Here is a 15,292-nt window from a genome sequence, read left to right as displayed (position 1 = left end):
GTTGCTCTGAACCGCAACTTCAAAGCGTTCCTGTGACAGTTTTACGATCGGTGATTAAGGGTCCATAACCTGTGGAATTGATTGATTGGTTTGACGTGACCCCCGCTAATTGATTTGCGATCCCCAATTAGCTCTTTATGGCCGCCCGGCACGCTTCCACTGCGCGCCTCTGCTCCGAGCTCTCAGTCACGCCTCAGCAGAGTTAACACAGCGTCGAAACTGTCACGTAGCTTCACTTAGCTTCAGACAAACACACACAGAGTCCAGGTTTGTCCATTTCAGTTCTTTATTCCGACATTCCCCAGGGATCTCCTGGGCTCACCGCAGCCATGACAAACTGCGACTTTCCTCCCTCAAAGACCAGAGGGGAACAGAAACGTAACTCCTCCCAGCTCCTCCCAGCTTCGAAAGCTGACGTCAGAATGTTGAGGCATCATGGGAACAACTTAACCAGTTAAGTTCCAAACCCAACAGGACAATGTATTCAGAAGCTCTGTTGTGTGCTCTCTGTAAAACAAATGCCCTACTGGAACAGTTAAATGAGAATACGGATTTGATGACTAATGCGGTCAGAATTTTTGAACAGGCAGTGGGAAATTATATGGAGCCCACCCAGGAATTAAATCAGGAGTGTGCCCTGACAGAACAGATGAGAGAAGAGGATGTTGCTGAATCTTGGGCGCCAGAGATGGAGGGAGCTGTGGCCCTGCAGGAGCATGAGCTTTTGGATTTGACAAATGAACTTGGAAAAAGCCAGATTTGGAAAGATAAGGTTTGGACTGGTTTGGAAATGGGGGGCTGGATTGACCCCCCTATGCAGGGATGTTTGGACTTTCCAAGTCTGGCAATGGGCCGTGAGATGTTTGGGGCTGTGGGGGCTCTTAATCTTGGAGGGATTCTGAAACATGTTTTTAAATACCACATGGAGTTTAGTCTGGACTTTGGAAAAGGGGCTGATTTGTTGAAAAGGGTCAAAAACATTACCAAGCTGGAGTTCCCACGAGTGAAAGGAGAATATGAAGAAGAGCTGCGGAAGGGACAAGGAAGAGACTTAAGGGCTTCGTATATAAGGTTACCAGGTTAATGCGCTAGATCAATGAGATAAAGAGGACTGACAAAACCCGGGACCAGGAGGAAGGGACGCTGGATGAAGATTGGATTGTTTTTATTTCTTTCTTTTTATTACTAGGATTGTTTTATAAAATTGATGAATGTTAGAAAAATGTTGGAACGAAATTACTTGGCTCTAGCAAAAATGTGTAAAGAATTAGGTAAGAATATTATGGTTATGAGAAGTTGGTAAAAATAAGAGTTAAGTTTTAAGTTTTAAGGTTTTCTATAAGATAAGATGAAAATAGATTAAGGTAATGTAATGACAGAATATTATGAAATATGGAAAGGATTTGCTGCGATAATTAATAACTAGGATACAAAAAAAGGGAGGAGGAGGAGGTCAAAGAAAGAAGGTAATGAAAGTTGAGGATTCGAGAATGATGGATTTGTTTTTATCTGTTTGTGGTGTATTTTTGTTTTTTTTGAATCTACATCCCTACAGCTCTTAATGTCAAAAGTTTCTCCAATGCTCAACCAAAATATACCCTCCTGGTATTCAATTCCATTAGATCAATTCCTCCTTTCTGGGGCAGCAGAGAATAAGTCTTTGCCCTCTTCTGTGTCATAGTTCTTTGTGCCCCCCCCATTTTCTCCCCCCTGATAGAAAGAAGGACTCCAAAATTCCCTTACAGCGGTTCTCAACCTGTGGGTCCCCAGCCGTTGTTGGACTACAACTCCCATCATACCTGAGCTCTGGCCTTGCTAGCTAGGGGTGATGGGAGTTGTAGTTCAACAACATCTGGGGACCCACAGGTTGAGAAAGGCTGTGGAGAAAAGAGTGACTATTAAGCCCAGAGTCAGCTTTCAAGGTGGGATTCAGGAGCAGGCCAGCAATAACTCACAAGGTATCAGTGAAGTTAACTATTTGTTCAACAAACAAAAACAGCTCACACCTAGGGAACACAGCAACTCTTCGTAGCAGGTCTTGCCCCAATGAGACAGTTGCAAGGACTGGAGATTCTTGCCTTCCCACAGCTCCCTAAGTCTCTTCTTCCCCAATACCTTCCTACAATCTGAGGCTTTGTTTTCTTGCCTGACTTTGCCCTCTTCATACCTCTTTGGGTTCTGGGAGACCAGGGGAAAGGGGAGCTGCCCGTCACAGAAGGGGGAGACACCTTGGCTTCCTCGCCAGCCTCTTGGCCCCTCTCCTCTCCAGCCTCTGATTCTGCCTCTGATTCTGGACTGCTCTCGGCCACCACCTCTTCCCGCTCACTAAACCCTGTTAGCTCTTCAGCTTCCAAAACCTCCAGTCTGCTCCGTCTTTCCACTCATTGTCATCCGACCAGCAATCTCCAGGCTCTGTGGGGTAAAGAGCAGGTGGAGCCAGATCCAATGACAGGTGGCACCAACTCATTTTAGTTTTATCCCCACCCTCCTCCCTACAAGGCTAACACTGAGATGAAGAAAGAGGAAATTGGCAGGTAGTGCCACCATCCCAGCTGGTTGTAAGAAGCCAAGCAGGTGGAGGCTGGTTGAGGCAGGCTGAGGTTGGTAGGGCAGAGCTGCATTTGTCCTAATGGACCCACCTATACTGGATTTAAGCCTGTGGCAATGTTAGTCCCAATGAGAAAAGAAAGGGGATGCCACAGGTAAGAGGTGCTCAATGGCAGAACCTGTGCAGACTTGACCTAGGAGCAGGGAGGGGTGAATCTGTCTATTTTGTTTCCTCTATGTCTCATTTTCCAGTCATAAGCTCGCTTCCTCACATTTCCACACCAGCATGCAATTTTTAAAAATTTGCACATAAAAATTTACCAGCATTTCAGTGAGAATTTATCTTTAATATAAACATTTGCATGTGATTTTGCATAATGTATTTATTTTACACACACACACACACACACACACACACACATTCATTCACTCATTCCCCGCCCATGTAGCTGGGTTTCCCCAGCCGCTCTGGGTGGCTCCCAACAGAATATTAATAATAAAAATAAAAAGCGATCAAACATCAAACATTAAAAACTTCCCTAAACAGGGCTGCCTTCAGATGTCTTCTAAAAGTCATATATATGTATATCGGGTTACAACATTAAAACACAATCTTAAAAACAGTTTTAAACCACTTGCAATCACAAATATGAGAAGGGACGCGGGTGGCGCTGTGGGCTAAACCACAGAGCCTAGGACTTGCCGATCAGAAGGTCGGTGGTTCGAATCCCCGTGATGGCGTGAGCTCCCGTTGCTCCGTCCCTGCTCCTGCCAACCTAGCAGTTCGAAAGCATATCAAAGTGCAAGTAGATAAATAGGTACCACTCCGGCAAGAAGGTAAACGGCGTTTCCGTGCGCTGCTCTGGTTCGCCAGAAGCAGCTTAGTCATGCTGGCCACATAACACTGAAGCTGTACGCCGGCTCCCTTGGACAATAAAGCGAGATGAGCGCCGCAACCCCAGAGTCGGCCACGACTGGAACTAATGTTCAGGGGTCCCTTTACCTTTAATCACAAATATAAGGTAGGTCTAAAAATACACACCTCAACTATTCAAAGCCAGGGTAAATATTCTTGTACATTATTTGCAGCATTATGTGCATTTTAATACACAGTTTACCCTAGTAAATTCATTTTTGTACACATGACTTGGCTGGAGAACAGCACTGTAAAATCCAGAGAAGTGCAAATTTCGAAAGATGATGACAGCTAAAGCCGGTCCCTTCACCCTGTTGCTGGAGAAGAGTCCCTGATGTCATATTAGAACACACCAACCCCATGGTAGGAAAGAGCCATAGTTCAATAATAGAGCCTTGTGTGTAGAAGGTCCCAGTTTGCATCCTTCACATCTTTAGGTAGGGCTGGGAGACACCCCTGCCTGAACCCCTGGAGAGCCACTGCCAAACGCTGCAGACATTGGATGGACCAATGATCTGACTCAGTGCAAGGCAGCATCCTATGTTTCTGTGTTGTTCCTATGATATGTGGCTGTCTGTTTTCACATGATACAACTTTTTTATAATGCACACTGCAGTTTTGGATAGGAATATAGTTGTCTCACATACTGTTGTTCTATTTACAACAGATTTGTTTCTTCCAATACTCCTATGACACCAGATTTTAGAAAACCAAGGGGGCATATAGCCTTGGAATACTTTCTGACATGAAAGAAATGAAAACCCTCCAATAGGCAATTAGAGTAGCTTGCTTAAGCAAAGACGGGCTTCAACTTGTATTTCTCCTTGAGCACATTTGTGTAAACCCCCCTTCCTAATTAATACGAGTTAATTAGTTATATTTTAGGGTAGTATGCAACTGCAGCCAAAGGGAATAAACAGGTTCACCAGCTGCTATATTCCACATAGGAAGTCATATTTCTGCACGCTCAAATGCAGAATTCTTGCATTAAAAAAAAGAAAGAAAGAAAGGAAAGGAAAGGAAAATGCCTCCCAATAAATAGCACAAATGTCCTATTTATTTCAGTGAGATTTCGCAAAATTTAAATGCTATGTAGTAAAAACAATATGTGTGAGCCACCTGCTTAGTATCGGATGGAGCGGATTGGCACAGAATGACAGCTGCGGCGGAGCCAACAACATTTCAGATCCTAGCTTACCTTGCCAACTGGACTTAAAATTCACGCATGAGGTTCTTTTACTAGCACTGAATGAATTTGACTGCTATTAATATGCACTGGCAACTGTTTCAGCTCACTCAGGTCACCGAGGGTCGGCGTGCACTCAAACAAAGAGAAATCTGTATCCAGTTGGAAAGGGTTGACAGAAGAAGTCACTTTTGGGTGGAGAGGCGGAGGTAGCAGAAAAGCAAAAAATGGAGCCAGCTGGGCTCCCGATGGGGATCCACTGCCACCATGGGTTCTTTCCTAGGCCTCCAAGTGACGGAGAAGAAGGGCCAAGGGTCTAGAAGGAACTTCTTGAAACCTTCCCAAGAAAAAGGACACAGCAGATGAGTTGCTTCAGTTTTTATGCGTAATACACACCTTTTCTTTTCTTTCTTTTTTTGCCTGTCCTTTCAACTCTGGTTTTAGACTCAAGACTACAGAGCTGGTCAATGTGATAGCCTTCCCAAATTGTTGTACTGCAAGTCCCATCAGTCCCTGCCAGGATGGCTGATGGCCAGGGACCACAGGAACAGTAGTCCAGCAACATCTGCAGGCCACTACATTGGCATAGAGTATGAGAATCGCTTCATTAATCATCATTTTCAGGCATTGGAGTTTCCTTGCAATGCACTCGCATCATTCAATTCTCAGTGGAGAAAGAGTTTCAGATACGTCTCTCTATAGATGTGCATACCTTGGACCCCTTCTGAGATGATACTTATTTTAAGATGATTCCCACCGTCCCTCCATAGAACTCAGGGTTGTCTACATGGTTATCCTACTCCCAACTTTTCCCAGTTGGTCTGAGAGAAGGTTATTGGCCCAAGGTCACAGAGTGAGCTTCATGAACCAGTGGGGATCTGAATCATAGTCTTCCAGAGCCTAGCCTAACCATTGCAACACTCTGGGTGACGCTGCTACACAGCATGGAGGCGTGCTCATCACTGGGGGATAGATGAAGGCAAAAAAAGGGGGATCTGAATGGTACAATGTGACTTTTAGCAGAGTTGAAGGTGCTGTTTAGGCTTCCCCTTCAAGCATCTAGATGTCTTGGACTGGTACTGCTTTGGTGGCATGGGATTGTGTTCCCTGCACAGTTTTGATAATATCTGGAGTACAATATCACCTGCAGGGAACCAGGGGTGCAGGTTGTTCCCATTCAGGGGTTGCTTCTCCCAGAAACCAGAGCAGCACTGGCATTGGAAGGAGCTGCATTGTGGTGTCCTTAATCTTTGATAATGCCTCTTGCCTGGATGCAGATTAGAGAGAGGTGTGTGTAAGAGAGAGTTTTGGGAATCCAAATAAAGGTATTGCTCCAATATGGATTTTGGTATCTTTCTTATGGGCCAATTTGGCTACCTCTACTTATGTACTTATGTACTTCCTAGAATGGACTTGCTTGATGCAGTCATAATATCTGATGTCGGGGGGCAGGGGGTGGGAATGTACCACAAGTCAGAGGAAACTTTCCACCCATGGATTGAAAGACTGATGCGTACATTTGCAGGATTCAGTATATACTAGAGAACCTTCGATAAACATTAAAACATGCGAAACTCTCAACTTTTGTTTTATAAAGCTTCTGTTAGATTGCCTTGATCCCGAAATAAAAAAATATTAAAGATAACTTGGTCCACCAGAGGGCAGGCTGCTGTGCTACATGAGAGATTTGCATGGAATAATAACAGGGAACACAGTACGGTAATATGATAAGAAAAAAGCAGTGATTTATTCTTCATAGGTTGACACTGGCCATGGATGCTGAGGCTTCCACGATTCCTGGTTCTCTACTTTGACATCACAGAGAGAGTGGGGAGGAAGATTGCTGGTGACTCACACACACCCCAGTAAGAATATTTTATCCGCCCTAATATGGGAGCGAAAACTGAATTCCTAATTAGGAAACAACGAGATTGGCAGTCATTGTCTTACATGCTCATGAGCTGGGATAGATTACGTACAGAAAAGGTTTCCAAATAGCTCCTTTTCTGCACAGCACCCTGGGTTGCAAGGCTCCCCGTTGCTACAGTGGCCCCCATAATGGTGTGATGCAGAACCCCCACCCCAAGAGGATATGGTTCCAAGAGGAACAGTAGGGCCAAGGTGAGTATGCCAGAATCCAGAATGCTGAATGATGCTAAGGGCTGCATCAAATTAGGCCCATGTAACTCTCTGCTTAGCGGCAGTTTGAATCCCCACAACGGGGTGAGCTCCCATCGCTCCGTCCCTGCTCCTGCCAACCTAGCAGTTCGAAAGCATGTCAAAATGCAAGTAGATAAATAGGTACCACTCCGGCGGGAAGGTAAACGGCGCTTCTGTGCGCTGCTCTGGTTCGCCAGAAGGGGCTTAGTCATGCTGGCCACATGACCCGGAAGCTGTACGCTGGCTCCCTCGGCCAATAAAGTGAGATGAGCGCCGCAACCCCAGAGTTGGTCACAACTGGACCTAATGGTCAGGGGTTCCTTTACCTTTACCTTTAACTCTCTGCTTGCAGATCGCCCACCCCAGGTTTAAAAGCAGGTGCTGGTAATGGAAGTCAAACAGGATCCAGCTGCTGGTGAAGAGATTTAACTCTCTCCACCTGTGCACGCCCCCCCCCCCCCAATTAGAATTGCATGTACCTGCCCTCCAAAGCCATTGCCAGCCACAAAGTGGAGGAAAGATGGGAAAGATACAGGAACCTTTGTTTTTATGCCTCTGATGTTAATAGCCGCTTTGGGGAAAACATTTCTAATTGGGGACACTGCGCACAGGAAATAGTTACAGTCCCCCTCCCACAGGACTGTGACCCTGACCAATCCTCCCCACTTGTTAAAAAGAGGTGATTTTAAACATATAAAAAGACTTTGGGATACACAATCACAGATCTCCCATGTCTCAACAGGTCTGGCCCCGATGCTGCCATGTTTTCAAAGAAACCCGATAAACAGACCCAGCTCCCACAGATTCTCAGTAGGATTTGGGGGAGCAACAGACACTGACTCAGCTTTAACATTATTATTATTTAGCTGTGGGTCAGTTATCCCAAGATGACCATTCTGTCACACACTGATCCTAACAGGGGTGTGTCACAATGGTGCCAAGGAAGGCCTCAGCCGCTGCGTTGGCAAGCTGTGTAAAGGCAGTGAAGCAAATCCATTCTTTCAGAGCAGAACCCCTGTTGAACTATGGATCAGGTGAACAGGCTTGATGCAGCTCCCACTGTGGTTTCCAAAATGCCTTTAGAATGCATCATAGGCGCTCCACACACCTTTCTGCCTCATCTAGTGGTGGTAGTGCCTAAAGCTCTTGCACAGAGCAGACCTACTCTGTTGCACCAGCATGACGTTGCTCAGATGCAGTAGCCTTTGTTGGAATGTACTCCTATTTGACGTGGGTGGCGCTGTGGGTTAAACCACAGAGCCTAGGACTTGCCAATCAGAAGGTCGGTGGTTCGAATCCCCGCGACGAGTGAGCTCCCGTTGCGAGGTCCCTGCTCCTGCCAACCTAGCAGTTCGAAAGCACGTCAAAGTGCAAGTAGATAAATAGGTACCGCTCCGGCGAGAAGGTAAACGGCGTTTCCGTGCGCTGCTCTGGTTTGCCAGAAGCGGCTTAGACATGCTGGCCACATGACCCGGAAGCTGTACGCCAGCTCCCTCAGCCAATAAAGTGAGATGAGCACCGCAACCCCAGAGTCGGCCACGACTGGACCTAATGTTCAGGGGTCCCTTTACCTTTACCTTACTCCTATTTGACAGTGCCCTGTCCCTGGCAGAACTTAGCCACGTCGGGAACTACAGCTGTGGGTCACAAAAGTTAACATATGGGGTTAGGATGCTTCTTAGGAATTCAGCCATTGCAGCCTGATCCAGCACAACTTGAGTTGCCCATCCTCTGGCACATCCCATAGCTACAAGGAGTGGAAGAACATGGGGCACGGGGAGAGAATTCTTTAATGCTGTTTTGTGGTGACCCATTTCCCCAAACAAAATTCTACTCCTGCAGTGAAACAATGCTCATCTTAATGTTTGAAAATGCATAATTAAGGAGGAAATCAGCCATCGCTGTTGCTTTTTTTTCCGTCTTCAGGAAATGAATTTGTTCTCGTTTATTTTAAGAGCCTCTTTTCCAGAAGGTCACATCACTTTACCATCTGCCCTCAGCTGCTAGCTTCCCACTCTGCCGTGTCATTCTTACACCTAGTGCTCTCTGTAACCCTTATGCCTCCTACACTAATTAGCCTACTTCCATCCCCAGAGACTGTGCACTTGCAGTTTTGCCTGGGCTCCTGCCATTGCATGGGGCTGCCTCCCTTTCAGCTTGAATGCAGCAAAGGGATCTTTCCATCTATTCAGCATCACTCTGTGCAGATTCCCTTCTTGTCATGAGGCCTCAGGTTCCATCTTCCAGCTTTCCGCTCGATCCTTTTTGGTACCTCCTGCATGCATTTGGAATTCTCCTCTTGCATGCTGCTGCACTGTATTTTTTGGTTCTGCCTTGTTTATTTGGATTTTAATCATTGAAAACATCAATACCACACCATTCAGTCTTTGAAAGACATGAAGAAGCATTTGAGATGGCTAACAATCCATAAACACATAAAGATACAGAAACAAATCCAAAGATTGTGAAACCTGCAAGAAAGGGTAAAGGAGAAGAACCCTGTGTTGGATCTGCTGTTCCATAAACATAAGAGCTCCTTCCATTAGTGGAAGTGAGTCAGATCAAGTGGAGACTCTCACTCCACAAGGAGGACCTCCTGGGGGTGAAAGGGGATTAGGTGATTCTCTCCAAGTTTCCCTTCAGCACCACCTCTCATGCTATTCTAGAAGGTCCCACAAGTCTCTGGGCCAGATCTTCCAGGCCTGGTGGCAGGGCAGATTTTGGTCTTTCAAATTTCAGTGGTGCCCTGTGCAAGGCCAAAATTTAGCGTCCCACCCCAGCCTTCTTCCTTCCATTCTGCTCAATTCCTTACACCATAGTTGTGATGCCTTGCAGGGCCCCCTAGGCTTAATGTCCAGTGTGGCGGAACCAGTCATGCTGCCCTAAATCTGCCACTGCAGGTAGGGCTGCAGAGGGGAGAGGAATCTACAAAACTTGCCTCATCATGCCACCTGTAGGAGCATCTGGTTCATGGAGTTCCATGCAAACCCACATCCAACCCCCTGTATGGCTTCTTGGTCCACTTAGTAAGAATGTGTGATATAAATTTTATGGATGGACACACACACACACACACACACACACACACACACACACACACATCATCATCATCATCACCATAAGAGGCACAGGCCTCACCCATACTGTTGCTTAATGTGGATTGCAAGCTTCCTGTATCTCCATTCATTCTGCATTGTCCATATGACATTCTCCTCCACATCATTGCCTTCCCACACTTCTGCCTCCCTCAGTCCTGATTTTCTCATACTCTCTCCTTTTTGAAGTATCTCTGGTATGAGAAAATCTGGTTTGAGGGAGGGAAATTTGTGGGAAGACAGTGATGTGGAAGAAAGCACCAGAATGACAACAGAGAATGAATGGAGGTAAAGGAAGCTTCCCATCCACATTAAATTGCACTGTGGATGAGCCCAAACACATCACCAAGAAAGGCATGGGACCAAGATCTTGCCAAGATTTATCCACCTTGCTGAAGCTAGGCAGCTCTGAGTCTTGTCAGTGCTCAGTTGGGAGGTTGCCTAGGAACCCTACATAAACTGCTTTGAGTTCTAGGGAAAAACTGCATGACATTAAGTAAATAAATAAAGACATGTACCCCACAACAGCACAACAATTTGCAAATCCTATCCCCTTCAAAAGAACCGTGGAAAACAATTTTTTATTATTATTGTTTCTTGAAGGAGTGGAGAGGGGGTACCTGATAGATCTTCCTGGAAGAGGGTCTGGCAGAGTCATGGGGCCACCACAGAAAAAGATCTGTTCTTCCAGGCCATTCACCTACCCTCTAAAGAAGGCAGAACGCACAGTAGAGCCTAAGATGGTAGCATCGGTAATCAGATTCATGTGAGAACATGTGACCTTTTAGAAACCCTGATCCTAGACTGTTTAAAACAGGAGAAGTCATGGCCACCCGGATGTTGTTGGACACTGACTCCCATCAGCTCCAGCCAACAACATCCTGAAGGCAGAGGGAGAGTTAGCTGCTCCAGCACCAGGAGTGGCACACATGCTGTGCACCCGGGGGCGGGGATAGCATCCCAGGGGGGTGCCGCCCATGGCGAGCATCCCAGGGGGGCAGTGTGATTATGTCAACCCCCCCCCCGGTATGACACCTGGGGCAGACCGCACCCCCGCACCCCTTCCTTCGGCAGTGCCTGAGGGTACCACATTGGCAGCCCCTCATCTACTCCGTAAGCTACTTAAGCAGGAACCTGTGCTGCCATTTACCTTTTACGAAATGTGAATCAAATGAAGCTCTATATAACTTTGGCATAAAACAATGTCTTTCAAGTCCAAGACCATCCACCGTACCCACCATACCAAGTGAAAGTTCCCTCCATTCAAAGTTTATTAATACAGAATCACACCCACCAAAGCTTATCATTTCTTGATTATATGGTTCTTAAGACAGGAAGTAATAAAATGGTTTCTTGGCCTGCATGAGCTGCTGACAGTTGAAGGTTGCTATGCAATGTTTGATTGTTTGCTCATTGTATATAGAATATGGATTGTTTCTTATTGCATACAGATTATGGATTGTTTACAAACATGCAGACACCCCAAGTATGCATGCTTTTTCGTGTTGTCCACGTGATGCTGTGGATTTTTCTGATCCACATGATGTGATAGGATTTTCCTAATCCATGGATAATACTATAAGGGGTGGAAAATCCATCTTACATGCAGCAGTATTGCGTCCTTTGACAGTTCCTGGGGTGTTACATGTGCACACCAGTCTGGACTAAGGGCTGGGTGTGAAGGGTAAACAAAACCTGCCCTGAAAACCCAACCCTCACCACCTACAGACAGACACGGGGCATGGAGGATTCATGCAGCCATGTTGTGGTTCGCTGCCTACCCACCCCACCCATGCAGTTGGGGGCCCATCTGGCTGACATGTCCCTTAGCAGGCGCATCTCCCCAACACTGGCCAGGGAGGAGGCCAGAGGCACGGTGGCAAGGCAAGGCTGGGTTCTGGGGCCTAGAGACCCCCAGCAGCAGGCAGGACAGAGATCTCTGTGTGAAGCCACCTGGCTCACACCCCCTCAAAATCATGCACCCGAGGCTGTAGCCCTCCCCCACCCTCCCCATGCTACGCCCCTGAGCATATGTTACCAATCTGTGAACATACTGAAGTGCATTGTGTGAGATGGGGGATTTCCCCCCAATATATTAATGATCTTTTTCTGGGTGCCATCTATCTGCACATACCTTACTTCAATTGGTGGAATGTTGGTGGAGCTGGGTAGAACATACATATACCGTATTTTTCGCTCTATAACACGCACCAAACCATAACACGCACGTAGTTTTTAGAGGAGGAAAACAAGAAAAAAAAATATTCTAAACGAAATAGTGGATATATGATTTTTGTGGTTCATGCTGTGGCCACAGACATGTGATCTGACAGTGAGTTTGGAGTAGCCCAATGCAAAAATCCTGAGGATCCATGTGGATCCATGCTTTGTAACCACGGAGGAGGGAAGGAAGGGGAACCATGGATCCTCTGCTCACGACTGCAGCAGATCCCCCCCGCCACCCGCAGGCATTCGCTCCATAACATGCACAGACATTTCCCCTTACTTTCTAGGAGGAAAAAAGTGAGTGTTATGGTGCAAAAAATACGGTATTTTTCCTTTTATAACCTGCTGTTTGGGCAAGTCTGGTATATCAGAACTTGTATCTAAAAAATAAAAAATAAAAATGCTGCATGCACAGGCATACTGCATGGAATATAATATCAGTATTTCCTCAAAGAAAGAATCTGATGATCTACTGAAAGGTTAATGGAAGGACCTGAGTGGTCACTGAATCTCATCCCACGAGTAGCTCAAAGGCAAAGTTAAAAGGCTTCCTGATTAGACCAGAGAAGATAGGCAAGAAGAATTGCTGAGTGTTGCCAACAAAAATTACAACCGAACAAACTGAATGAAAAGGAATGAGGGGGGCGGGGAATGGAAATGCTTAAATTAAAATGTCTTAGAGCTCAGAATGAATGGGGGAAGTGACAGATAACTGGAAGATGGATAGCTAAATGGAAGGGCCTGTTCTCTCATGTGTGTGTGTGTGTTTGTGTAGGGCCGTCTTACCCATAGACGCTAGTGGTGCGGGGCACCGGGGAGCCAAGTTCTGGAGGGCACCAGGCGAGAGTTCGGGGGAAACCGAACAAGCACGCTAAGTGAGTGAGGGTGCGTGCGCCACTCCCGCCAAGCGCCGGCTCGGTTTTTTCCCTTTTAGCCTGCAGGCACCAAATTCTGTGGGTGCCAGAAGGCTAAAAGGGAAAAAACCGAGCCGACGCCTGGCGGGAGTGGTGCACGTGCCCTTGCTCACTCGGCGCAGGCCTGCTTGCTCGGTGTGCTCGCTCGCCCAACGGGTTGAGGCGCAGGCGTGTGCAGCGCCCCTCCTGCTAGCCATCTTCATCTTCGAATCCAGCACCAGGCGCTGCGGATCTCCATGGGGCCGGCTCCCCTGGCCCACTTGCTGCCCTCGCCCGCCTCCACCATGCCACACCGAGGCCGCACCGCGCCCGGAGCCTCTACCTGCCATGGCCACCGTGGTACGAAGCAGCCAGCTGAGCCAGGAGGCGCCGTGTCCAGCCTCCACCTCTTCCCTGCCAGAGGAGCCGCCCTCCAGCCGATGCCCACCTCCTCTAGCCCTGCAAAGCTGGGTGCGTCACTGGCAGCACCGTCCCATCCAAAGAGGATTCCTCCACCTCTGCTGGTGTTCCCTCCTTTAAAAAAGGTTGACAACTCTGGGAAACAGGCAGCGGGCACTGGAGGGATCTTTGCACCATGGCGCCAGATATGCTTAAGACGGCCGTGTGTGTGTGTGTGTGTGTGTGTTTATGCAAATGTGTGTGAGAGAGGGGTGGAGGAGATAGTGTTACTTCTATTGCTACTTATTAGATTTACAGTGAATATATGATTCAAGAAAGAATGGGTGGGTGGGAATAGATCCAAGAGGTGGCACTGGTTTGTCTACCAGCAACTCAGTGATTATATCAAGTGGTGATTTTTAAGATGCAAAATGTATGAAACACTGGGCCCAAACCAGACTAATTCCAAGATATCTGATTAGTTTTCTAGAACTTGTAAGACTGAATTGCTCAATGATCTGTGCAATTAGTATATATACAAATCAAGTATTTGGTATTTACCTTTGTATCCAGAAACAAGGTGAAATTCTTCTATTAAGAACTCACTACAAAGAGCCTGCTGGATCAGGCCAATGACCCATCCCGTCCAACTTCCCATTCTCACGGTGGCTAAACAGATGCATGGGAGGAACTCACATGCAGGACCAGAGCACAAGAGCACTCTCCCCTCCTGTGGCCTCCAGCAACTGGTGTTCAGAAGAATTGCTGCCTCCAAGCATAACTAAAACAAACAGATTACTCAAGTTGGTTTGAAGAGTAACATAACATCAACTGCATACATAGAAATATTTACTTGGCTGTCTCCTGTCTCAACACCCTTAATTTGAGAAGTAGATCCGAATGCAGTACCATGGCTGAAGAAAAAAACAAAGCAATTAGAGACCAAACTAGCCTTCTGCCAGGAATTAGCACCAAAGGATCCATTCATTTTGAACTGGCAAGTGTTCGTGTGTGTGTGTGTGTGTGTGTGTGTGTGTGTGTGTGTGTCTGTATCATCTGTCTGTCTATCCACCTATCGACACTATCTATCTATCATCTATCTATCTATCTATCTATCTATCTATCTATCTATCTATCATCTATCTATCCATCTATCTATCTCTATCATCTATCTATCTAGTGTATAAAACTGTTGTGAAAATGAAGTACCTCTATAGTTTTGAACTCAGTGTGAGGAACCTATGTTCCTTCAGATGTTCTTTAGCTCTAATTTCCATCAGCCTTAGCCACTATGGCCAATTAACATGGATTATGAGGTTTTTCATTCAACAGCATCTGGAAGGCCACAGGTTTCCTCACCACTACTTTAAAAAGAAAAATTCTTTCAAAGATCCGCTTGGAGGATTTAGGAACTTCAAACACAATTAAGATGTGGATGAAGATTTATGATTTAATTACCAAATTCATGGAATGCTTGACCGTAAGGTGCCCTTCAGATATTTTAGACAGCAGCTCACATCAGCCTCAGCCACTACACTCTTAAGGAAATGTGTCATAAACTGCCCTGTCACTACAGTGGTACCTCGGGTTACATACGCTTCAGGTTACATATGCTTCAGGTTACAGACTCTGCTAACCCAGAAATATTACCTCGGGTTAAGAACTTTGCTTCAGGATGAGAACAGAAATCGTGCTTTGGCGGCGCGGCGGCAGCAGGAGGCCACATTAGTTAAAGTGGTTAAGAACCGTTTCAGGTTAAGAACGGACCTCCGGAACGAATTAAGTACTTAACCCAAGGTACCACTGTATTATATAAAATAAAATGTTGAACACAAATAGATTCAAATTCTAGAAGGGTTATAGTGATCTG

Source organism: Podarcis pityusensis (genome assembly GCF_964106645.2).
Source record: "Podarcis pityusensis genome assembly, chromosome: 1".
Lineage (NCBI taxonomy): Eukaryota > Metazoa > Chordata > Lepidosauria > Squamata > Lacertidae > Podarcis > Podarcis pityusensis.
This window is presented reverse-complemented; position numbering follows the sequence as displayed.